At 40.1% G+C, this 10,926-nt stretch overlaps 1 pseudogene; it reads left to right on the top strand.

Moving 5' to 3' along the window:
• Positions 1 to 1,522: 1,522 nt before the first annotated feature.
• Positions 1,523 to 1,638, top strand: LOC119051134 (uncharacterized; annotated as a pseudogene).
• The last annotated feature ends 9,288 nt before the right edge of the window (positions 1,639 to 10,926 follow it).

Here is a 10,926-nt window from a genome sequence, read left to right as displayed (position 1 = left end):
CTGGAGCTGATGGCAGTGGCACTTTGGAAAGTGCTGGCAGGGGGTAGGCTATAAAAAACAATTTGGTCTGGGAACAAAAGGCATCAATCACAGCTGAGAGTGGGGGAGAGTATTTTCTGGGTCACCTTGGAAGAAGGAAAGAAATAGACAAGCATCATTTTACTTAGTCATCTCCCCTTTCCAATGGACTAAAGGGTCTCCCTAATTTAACAGGAAAGCTACATATGACTGCTTTACAAAGATCTTTTTCTTTAGTCATGTGCTTTGGTGAGGTGGGAGAAAGCCATCTCATTTGTAGTCTCTATGTAAAATTGCCAGAAATCACTGGACTCTACCTTTACTTAGTAAACTCTCTAAGCCTGGGAGTTTCTGGGATTTAATTAACTGTTGGGAAGCAATTATGGATCTTAAATGAAAGGTTCAAATTAGTATGAGGAATATTATTAGTGAGGTGACTAACAAAAATAAAGAACCCAAGGGAAGCACTTAAAGTCACAGAAATAGCAAAGAAGAGTTGAGCCATCTCTGAGTCAAAAACTAAAGGTTGATCTTAATATTTCTTAAAGTTAGCAGCATAAGAGAAATTGCAGTATTTCTGAGCTGAGAAAGTACTTCTCAAAAGTATTCATGACTCTTTCAAATCAAGCTAATATGTGGCACCCTTAGAAAACCAGGTAAATAAACTATTGCCCTGGGTTCTCCAAGTATAATTCTACTCTTCAGTCCTCTCCCCTTTCCCCACACAGAAGCTGAGGTAGGTATGCCCAGGTGAGACATACTCCATATTCCTTGGCTAAGTATAAGAATACTGGCAAGAGGCCTGGGAAGAGTGGGGCTTCACCCCAGATCTAAACTTCTAAAGAAGTGAGGAAAAATCTAAACTTCTACTTAGTTTTGAGTCATAAGACAGCTTGCATGCTTGCTTGCTTGCTTTAAGCTCTTTAAGACCTGGAGAAAGGAACTAAAAGAAGTGATACATCGGGATTAACTAGGATACAACACCGAGTGTGAAAGAAATGCATTAAAGCACCAGCATTTAATGATGACAAATGTGTGTACGGTACAGTTTATACCAGAAAGCAGTCTTCTTCTCTTTGTAGCTACCCAGGAAGTAAATAAGGAGCCTTCTCATTTTCCTATTCACCCTATGCTACACTTTCCAGTTCTTCACCATGAAATGATGACCTCAAATGTGTCCAAAAATAATCGTGTGGCTAAATATATTATTTTTCACTTGCATGTATTTTTGTCTATTATATCTCCAAAATATATCTCAAATTAGTCTTTTCCCCCTGTTTTTCCCTCCATAAAAAAAAAGTGGCAGAGATGACTTCCAGTATGGATTTTTTTTTTGCTATATACAGTGGAGCCTCTTTTTTCCACAAGAGGAGGCTCCTGTGGTGAAAATGATCTCCTGAAGCTGTTGCATGGAAATCTCATTGTAAAAGTGATTTGCTTTTTACTGTATGTTCTTGGTCATCACTCCAAATATAGCAATCTATTATTTATCTCTAAGATTTCAGTGCTGTATGAAAGGAGAGAAGGTTAGCACTCTCTGACAGAATTGGGCCTAACATGCGAACTGTGAAGGCATTGCCACATGCTTCTTGGTAACTAACCAAGCTACCAAGGTTTTGGGGAGGTTAAAATTTTATAGATCTTAAAGATCTATAAAGAGGACTTCACCAAGATGGAGGTGTAGGTGGAAACATTGTGCCTTCTCACACAACCAAGTCTAAAAACAATAAAGTTTTAGCAACAAAAAACACAGCCAAACCACAGAAAAATGAACAATACGGGAGTCCAACAACAACGAACCACTCAGCCAGGCCGGTAAGAGGGGCGGAGCCAGCAGTGAAGCGGGTCAGGCAAAAAATATCCCCTGACCCAGGCACGCAGGCAGCCAAGGGTGAATCCCAAGTGTGGGGTAGCGACGGGAAAGCAGTATGCCAAGTCATGAAAACCAAGGACCTACAACCAAGATTGCTCTATCCAGCAAAGCTTTCACTTAGAATGGAAGGATAGATAAAGTGCTTCTCAGATAAGATCAAATTCAAGGAGTTCATCATCACCAAGCCCTTATTATATGAAATGTTAAAGGGACTTATCTAAGAAAAAGAAGATAAAGAAAGATGAACAGTGAAAGGACAGCAAACTCGCAGTTATTAACAACCACACCTAAACCAAAAGCAAACTAAGAGGACAGCTAGATCAGGAGCAGAACCATAGAAATGAAGATCGCATGAAGGGTTAGCAACAGGGGAGTGGGAGGAGGAGAAGGGGGGAGAAGGTACAGAAAATAAGTAGCATAGATGGTAGATAGAAAATAGATGGGGGGAGAGTAAGAATAGTATGGGAAATATAGAATCTAAAGAACTTGAGACACGAGTTCATAAACTAAAGGGGGGGAATGGTGGGGGAGGGGTGTGCAGGGTGGAGGGAAGTGAAGGGGGGAAATAGAACAACTGTAATGGCATAATCAATAAAATATATATATATATGTATTTTAAATATTTTATTTATTTATCTTTAGAGAGGAAGAGAAGGAGAGAAATATCAATGTGTGGTTGCTTCTGGTGCATCCCCTGCTGGGAACTGGCCCCTGCTGGGAACTGGCCTGCAACCCAGGCATGTGCCCTGACTGGGAATTGAGCCACAATCGTTTGGTTCACAGGCCCGCGCTCAGTCCACTGAGCCACACCAGCCAGGGCAATAAAATATTTATTTTTTAAAAAGATCTATAAAGAGAGAAAGAGAGTGCTCTTTCTCTCTCTGAAACAGGCCTCTGCCTATACACTCCTCCTTCCCCCAGGTAAGTTTTCATTGCCTCTTTCTTTTTTTCTTTTCTTTTCTTTTCTTTTCTTTTCTTTTCTTTTCTTTTCTTTTCTTTTCTTCCTTCTTTTTTCTTTATTTTCTTTCTCTTTCTTTCCTTCCTTCCTCCCTCCTTCCCTCCCTTTCTTCTTTTTTTTTTTTAAATACCACTTTTGTTTTTAAACCCTCACCCAAGGATATGTTTTTATTGATTTTAGAGAGAGAGGAAAAAAGAGAGAGAAACATAAATATGAGAGAGAAATATCAATGTGAGAGAGAAACATCGATTGGCTGCCTCCTGTGCAGGCACCAACCAGGAATCAAACCTACAACCTATGTATGTGTCCAGACCAGGGATCCAACCCACAGCCTTTTGGTGTACTGGACGATGCTCCAACCAAGCCACCTGGCCAGGGCTTCTTTGCCTTTCTTTTTTCTAAGCTCCAATGGCCCTTATTTTGCCTCCGTAACTAGTTTCCTGAGCCAACATGGGCCACTTGGCTCACTTCTTCTAGGGTTTACTTCCAGGGCTCTGTGACTTTCTGAGTAAATTTTTGTCTGTAAAAAGAAAAAAAAATTGCTTTTCTAGCTTTTGGTTTCATTGATTTTTCTCTATGACAGTATTTGTTTTCATTTTTTGTCTTTATTACTTTCTTTCTTTGTCCTTGGCTTTAGGTTTGTTTAGTTTTCTCTTCTTTTTTCTAGTTTATTAAAGTGGATGCTAAGGACGTTTAAAAAAACCCAGACTTTAGTTTGTCTTCCCAGCACTGAAGCTAAAGGTGTTTTGAAATACAGCAGGCAGGCACATCAGTCTCATGAGTAATATATCCAAAAATTCAGATAAATGCCAGCACTGAAAACTCGACAAACATTTTGGTCATATATAGCTTAAAGACAGACTATTAATAAAATGTATATCCATTAAGATGTTTATCTTTTTTAAAAATATTTTATTTATTTATCTTTAGAGGGGAAGAGAAGGAGAGAAGGAGAGAAATATCAGTGTGTGGTTGCTTCTGGTGCATCCCCTACTGGAAACTGGCCCCTGCAGGGAACTGGCCTGCAACCCAGGCATGTGCCCTGACTGGGAATCGAACTGCGATTGTCTGGTTCGCAGGCCTGTGCTCAATCCACTGAGCTACACCAGCCAGGGCTATCTTTTTTAATTCTTAAAAAAAACTACAAAAGCAGTTACCATGAACACTATAGAAAAATTTAAAATACAGCTAAGTAAAAAATAAGAAAAAAAAACATATAAATGCCATCATCCAGAGATTATAGATGATAAGATTGAGTAGGGGTCCTTTTACATCTTATTAACCACCTGTACGCACTACACATATTTTATCAAAGTGAGAACACACTCTAAACATTCTTTGTGACATGCTTTTTTTAGTTAACACTCTTTACCTTCCAAATAAATTTTCATTTCATCTGAATTCAAATCTTCCCAGTTTTCTCAAAATATCCTTTGCAGCTTATCTGCCTAATTCAGGGTCCGATATAGAAACAAGTATTGATTCTCTCATCCAAGTACTAACCAGGCCCTACTCTGCTTAGCTTCCAAGATCAGATGAGATCAGGCATGTTCAGGGTGGTATGGCCATAGACTGATTCTGATTATGTATCTTAAATCTCTTTTAACCAAAACAGTCCCTTTTCTCATGATACAAATTTCTTGAAAAGATCAGGGCAGCTGTCCAAGAAAACATTCATCTTCTGAATTTTTCTGGTTGCTTCTTTATGGTGTCCCTCACATGTGGTCCCTATATCTTCTATGTTAATGTAAACTGTAAGTTTCACCTAAAGGTTTCATAACTGTAAGGTATCCATTTTTGGCTAGAGCACATCATAGATGATTTGTGTATTTCAGTTTGTATCAAATCAAGAGCTCTACAATATCTGAATATCTCCTATCAATGATATAAAAATTTGACCATTTAGTTATGGTAATGACAGTCAAATCTTTACTCTTTTTTCCCAACTTCGTTTATAAATAGTTCTAAAGTACAAGAAAGTTCAATGAAAAGTACAATGAGCCTTGGCTGTTTAGCTCAGTTGGTTGAGTATCATCCAGATACAACAAGGTTGTGGGTTCAATCCCTGGTCAGGGCACATACGAAAATCAACCAAGGAATGCATAAAAAAGTGGAACAACCAATGAGTGCTTCTCTCTCTCTCTTTCTCTCAAATCAATCAATTGTAAAAAAAGGAAGAATGTACAATGAACACTCAAGTACCCTAGAGTAAACAATTGTTGGGACGTCTGCCGAGATGTAGAATTGGTGGAGACGTCGTGCTTTCTCACACAACCAAGTTTAGAGACAACTGAATATGAGCAACAGAAAACAGCCAGAACACAGAAAATTGAATTTTTCGGAAGTCTGTTAACAACAAATTCTTCAGCCTGACTGCTAAGAGGGGCGAAGCCAGCAGCTGGCGGAGCTGGGTAGCACAGGAAAACTCGGTCAGACGGACGCAGGCGCACAGAATCCAGGCACAGTTGGACCTAGTGAGTGACCGAGCAAGCGGACGGGACCCAGCAGTCCCCGCGGCGAGCGGCAGCGGAGGGTGCCGCCATTTCCCCGCTGTGACCACGCCCCCACATACAGCGTCACAAACCAGCGACCTGGGAGTCCAAGGCTCCTCTCCTCATACTTAACAGGCGCGAACAGACAAAAATGGCTCAAGAAGATCTCAAAGCCCCAGAGCCTATAAATCTAAGCGATGAAGAAATAGCAAAACTCTCAGACACACAGTTTAAAACACTGGTGATCAGGATCCTCACAGAACTGGTTGATTATAGCCACAAATTAGAGAAACATATGAAGGCAAAACTAACTGAAATGAATGGAATTGCACAGGAAACCAATAGAGATGAAAAGGAAACTGGGACTCAACTCAATGGAGTGGACCAGAAGAAAGCAAACAATGGCCAAACAGAAAAGAGTCAAGAAGCAAGAATTCAAAGAAATGAGGAGAGTCTTAGGAACCTCCAGGACATCTTTAAACGCTCCAACATCCGAATTATAGGGGTGCCAGAAGGGGGAAAGGAACAGCCACCAGTGGAAAACTTATTTGAACAAATAATAAAGGAGAATTTCCCCAATCTGGCAAAGGAAATAGACTTCCAGGAAATCCAGGAAGCTCAGAGAGTCCCAAAGAAGTTGGACCCAAGAAGGAACACACCAAGGCACATCATCATTACATTAGCCAAGATTAAAATGAAGGAGAGAATCCTAGAAGCAGCAAGAGCTAAGGGGACAGTCACCTACAAAGGAGTCCCCATCAGACTGTCAGCAGATTTCTCAAAAGAGACCTTACAGGCAAGAGGGGCTGGAAAGAAGTATTCCAAGTCATGAAATCCAAAGACCTACATCCAAGATTGCTCTATCCAGCAAAACTTTCATTTAGAATGGAAGGGCAGATAAAGTGCTTCTCAGATAAGATCAAATTCAAGGAGTTCATCATTACCAAGCCCTTATTATATGAAATGTTAAAGGGACTTATCTAAGAAAAAGAAGATAAAAAAGATGAACAGTGAAAGGACAGCAAACTCACAGATATTAACAACCACACCTAAAACAAAAGCAAACTAGGAGGACAGCTAGATCAGGAGCAGAACCATAGAAATGAAGATCTCATGGAGGGTTAGCAACAGGGGAGTGGAAGAAGGAGAAGGGGGAAGAAGGTACAGAAAATAAGTAGCATAGATGATAGGTAGAAAATAGATGGGGGGCAAGAATAGTATGGGAAATATAGAATCTAAAGAACTTGAGACACATGGTCATAAACTAAAGGGGTGGTAATGGTGGGGAAGGGGGGATAGGGTGGAGGGGAATGAAGGGGGGAATAGAACAACTAATGGCATAATCAATTTAAAAAATAAATTTAAAAAACAATTGTTTTTTTTTGTTTTTAATGGTTGCAAAGTATTTTATTAGACAACTGTTTTTTACTATATAATTAACTGCACTAATATACAGTGTTGCATTCGGCATCCTTTTTCTTTTTTTTTAATTTTATTGATTATACTGTTACAGTTGTTCTATTCCCCCTTTCACTCCCCTCCACCCTACCCCCCATCCCCACCATTACCCCCCCCTTTAGTTTATGACCAAGTGTGTCAAGTCCTTTAGATTCTATATTTCCCATGCTATTCTTGCCCCCCCATCTATTTTCTATCTACTGTCTATGCTACTTATTTTCTGTACCTTCTCCCCCTTTCTCCTCCTCCCACTCCCCTGTTGCTAACCCTCCTTGAGATCTTCATTTCTATGTTTCGACTCCTGATCTAGCTATCCTTTTAGTTTGCTTTCATTTTAGGTGTGGTTGTTAATAACTGTGAGTTTGTTGTCCTTTCACTGTTCATGTTTCTTTAACTTCTTTTTCTTAGATAAGTCCCTTTAACATTTCATATAATAAGGGCTTGGTGATGATGAACTCCTTGAATTTGATCTTATCTGAGAAGCACCTTATCTGTCCTTCCATTCTAAATGAAAGTTTTGCTGGATAGAGCAATCTTGGTTGTAGGTCTTTGGATTTCATGACTTGGAATACCTCTTTCCAGCCCCTTCTTGCCTGTAAGGTCTTTTTGGAGAAATCCGCTGACAGTCTGATGGGAACTCCTTTGTAGGTGACTGTCCCCTTAGCTCTTGTTGCTTCTAGGATTCTCTCCTTCATTTTAATCTTGGCTAATGTAATGATCATGTGCCTTGGTGTGTTCCTTCTTGGGTCCAACTTCTTTGGGACTCTCTGAGCTTCCTGGATTTCCTGGAAGTCTATTTCCTTTGCCAGATTGGGGAAATTCTCCTTTATTATTTGTTCAAATAAGTTTTCCACTGGTGGCTGTGCCTTTCCCCCTTCTGGTACCCCTATAATTGGGATGTTGGAGCGTTTAAAGATGTCCTGGAGGTTCCTAAGACTCTCCTCATTTCTTTGAATTCTTACTTCTTGACTCTTTTCTGTTTGGCCATTATTTGCTTTCTTCTGGTCCACTCCATTGAGTTGAGTCCCAGTTTCCTTTTCATTGCTATTGGTGTCCTGTGCAATTCCATTCATTTCAATTAGTTTCGCCTTCATATATTTGTCTAATTTGTGGCTATAATCAACCAGTTCTATGAGGATCCTGATGACCAGTGTTTTAAACTGTGCATCTGAGAGTTTTGCTATTTCTTCATTGCTTAGGTCTATGGGCTCTGGGGCTTTGAGATCTTCTTGTGCCATTTTTGGTCTGTTCGCGCCCTTTAAGTGTGAGAAGCGGCGCCTTGGACTCCCAGGTCGCTGGTTTGTGACGCTGTATGTGGGGGCGTGGTCAGAGCGGGGAAATGGCGACCCCCTCTGCTGTTTCTCACAGCTGGGTGAGGAGCAGCGCCTTATGTGGTTCATCTGGGCTGGGCCACTCAGAGTCGCTGGGTTATGACGCTGTATGTGGAGGTGGGGTCAGAGCAGGGAAATGGTGGCGCCCTCCACTGCTGCTTGCTGCGGGGACCCGCTGGGCCCGGTCCAACCGCCCACTCCCTTGCCTGTCCACCGGCGCACAAATGTGCAACTACAGTCAACACTCAGCACCGCTCCCCTGCTGTCTCCCCCGCGGTCGCTCACCTGGTCGCTCACTAGGTCCAACCCTGCGCCGGGATTCCGCGCGTCTGGCTTCCTCGAGCCTGAGTCCGTCTGACCTAGTCCTCCTGTGCAACCCCGCTTCACCAGCCGCTGGTTTCGCCCCTTACTGCTCAGGCTGAAGAATTTGTTGTTAACGGACTTCCGAAAAGTTCAATTTTCCGTGTTCTGGCTGTTTTCTGTTGCTAATATTTAGTTGTCTCTAAACTTGGTTGTGTGAGAAGGCACGGCACATCCACCTATGCCTCCATCTTGGCGGAAGTCCCAAAAAAACAATTGTTAATATTTGCTAACTTTGCTTTATCTATACATTATAAAAATATTTCTTTCTCCAGCCCTGGCCAGGTAGTTCAGTTGGTTAGAGGATCATCCTGATAAATCAAGGTTGCAGGTTCAATCCTCAGGCAGGGCACATACAAGAATCAACTAAAGAATGCATAATTGAGTGGAACAACAAATCTATGTCTCTCTCTCCCCCCCACTTCCTATCTCTCTAAAATCAATAAATAAACATTTAAAAGTATTTCTTTCTTGTTGAACTATTTAAATATAAGTTGCAAATATCAGCTTTACCTCTAAATAGTGCAGACTGCATCACATTAATATAATGACATTCTCCTTTTATAGTCATATCATTTTGACCCTACAAAATTTAGTAATTATTCCATAATATCATATATTTAATCCATATATAAATTCCCTTAATTGTGCCTCAAAAATCTTTTATAGATTTTAAAAATTTATTTAATTATTGTTCAAGTACAGTTTTCTGTTTTTTACTCCCATCCCAGCCCACCCACCACTTTTATAGATTTTTAAAAACCAAGATCCAATTAAGATCTAAGCATTGCATTTAGTTGTCTCTTTAGTATCTTTCTTTAAAATTATTTAAAATTTTTCATTTACAGCCCTGGCTGGTGTAGCTCAGTGGATTGAGCACAGGCCTGCGAACCAGACAATCGAGGTTCGATTCCCAGTCAGGGCACATGCCTGGGTTGCAGGCCAGTTCTCTGCAGGAGACGCACAAAAAGGCAACCATACATTGATGTTTCTCTCCCTCTCTCCTTCCCTTCCCCTCTAAAGATAAATAAGTAAAATCTTTAAAAAAAATTTTTTTCATTTACAGTTGACATACTTTATCATATTAGTTTCAGGTGTACACCCCATTGATTAGACATTACATAATTTACTAGGTGATCAGCCTGATAAGTCTCGCACCCTTCTGACACTATACAGAATTATTAGAATATGATTGACCATACCCCTGTGTTGTACTTTACATCCCCTTGATGACTATTCTGTCACAACCAGTTTGTACTTATTCCCTTCATTTTTTTCACCTATTCCCCCAACTCTTATCTGGCAACCATCAAAATATTTTCTGTATCTATGAGTTTGTTTCTGTTCTGCTTGTTCATTTACTTTTTAAAAAAGTTTTTACTTATTTATCTTTAGAGGGGAAGGGAAGGAGAGAGGGAGAGACACATCAATGTATGGTTGGTTGCCTCTCGTGCATCCCCTGCTGGGAACTGGCCTGCAACCCAGGCATGTGCCCTGACTGGGAAATGAACTGCAATCCTTTGGTTTGCAGGCCTGTGCTCAATCCACTGAGCTACACCAGCCAGAGCTCATTTACTTTTTTAGATTTTTTGTTGTTATGTATTTTTTGCCATTTTGTTGTTCATATTTTTTAGTTTTATTTTTTCTTCTTCCTAAAGAAGACCCTTTAACAGTTCATATAATACTGGTTTTGGTGTTGAACTCTTTTAGCTTTTTCTTGCCTGGGAAGCTCTTTATCTGCCCATTGATTTTTAAATGATAGCTTTGCTGGGTAGAGTAATATTGGTTGTAGGCCCTTCCTTTTCATCACTTTGAATATTTCTTACCAACCCTTTCTGGCCAGCAAAGTTTCCGTTGAGAAGTCAACTGATAGTTGTATGGGAACTCCGTTGTAGGTAACTAACTGCTTTCTTTTGCTACTTTTAAGATTCTCCATCTTTCACCTTTTGCATTTTAACCACGATATTTTCATGTGGGTCTCTTTGGGTTTATCTTGTTTGGAACTCTCTGCACATCCTGGACTTATATCTCTATTATTTTCATCAAGTTAGGGAAGTTTTCTGTGGTTGTATTTTCAAATAGATTGTCAATTTCTTCCTATCTTCTCCTTCTGGCACCCCATGATGCAAATGTTGATATGCTTGAAGTTGTCCTAGAGGTTCCTTACACTACCCTCCTTTTTGGGGGATTCTTTTTCTTTTTGCTCTTCTGATTTGGTGTTTTTGCTTCCTTATATTCCAATTGCTAATTTTTTTTAGTTAAATTGATGCCCTGACATCAATTGGTTTTATTCATATTATAAAGAAACAATTGGGACAACTGTAATAGAATAACCAATAAATATGAAACCAAATTGCTGATTTGATTCTCAGCTTCGTCTACTCTGATTTTCCTATAAATTATTCATTTGTGATTGATCATTTTTCATGCTGAAGT

Source organism: Artibeus jamaicensis, unplaced genomic scaffold, assembly GCF_021234435.1.
Source record: "Artibeus jamaicensis isolate MK-2021 breed Jamaican fruit bat unplaced genomic scaffold, CSHL_Jam_final contig_456, whole genome shotgun sequence".
Classification (NCBI taxonomy): domain Eukaryota; kingdom Metazoa; phylum Chordata; class Mammalia; order Chiroptera; family Phyllostomidae; genus Artibeus; species Artibeus jamaicensis.
Note: the sequence above shows the minus strand (reverse complement) of the source record. Positions and strands in the feature narration are given on the sequence as shown.